The sequence below is a fragment of the Octodon degus genome, unplaced genomic scaffold, assembly GCF_000260255.1.
Source record: "Octodon degus isolate 3935 unplaced genomic scaffold, OctDeg1.0 scaffold00081, whole genome shotgun sequence".
NCBI lineage: Eukaryota > Metazoa > Chordata > Mammalia > Rodentia > Octodontidae > Octodon > Octodon degus.
Window position 1 is genome coordinate 1,561,540 of NW_004524657.1, and position 660 is coordinate 1,562,199.

The following is a 660-nucleotide window of genomic DNA, read 5'->3' on the forward strand; positions in this document are numbered from 1 at the left end:
AGCTGCACATGGGTCATTTTCTAAAATAGACCACATACTGGTCCATAGGTCATGCTTAAGTCTATGCAAGAAAACAGAAATTATCCCATGCACTTGATCTGACCACAGTGCAATGAAACTGGAAATAAATGACAAACGAAAAAAAACACCCTAAATACTTGGAAATTATACGACACTCTACTCAGCAACCAATGGGTCACAGATGAAATTAAACCAGAAATTCAACAGTATCTACAATTCAATGAAAATTCAAGCACAGCTTATCGGAGTTTATGGGATATGATCATAGCAGTTCTCAGAGGGAAATTCATAGCTGTGAACTCACACATTAGGAAAACAGGATGGGAACAAATAAATACCCTATTGCTGCACCTTCAACTACTAGAATAGGAAGAGCAAACCAAACCCAGAGCCCAAAGATGGGAAGAAATTGTAAAGATCAGAGCAGAAATTAATTCAATTGAGACAAAGAAACAGTTCAAAGAATTAATGAAACAAAAAGCTTGTTCTTTGAAAGATTAAATAAAATCGATAAGCCCCTAGCTAACCTCATAAAAAAAGAAGAAAGAAATAATTGAAATACAAGCAATAAGGAATGAAAAGGGTGTAATTACCACAGACCCAGTGGAAATTCTGAAGATTATCAATAGCTACTTTGAG

At 35.3% G+C, this 660-nt stretch overlaps 1 long non-coding RNA gene across 1 annotated transcript in view; it reads left to right on the plus strand.

The window, feature by feature from the left end:
- Nucleotides 1-660, plus strand: part of LOC111818152 — a 23,980-nt gene that overhangs the window by 765 nt on the left and 22,555 nt on the right. The gene's annotated exons all lie outside the window — the stretch shown is intronic.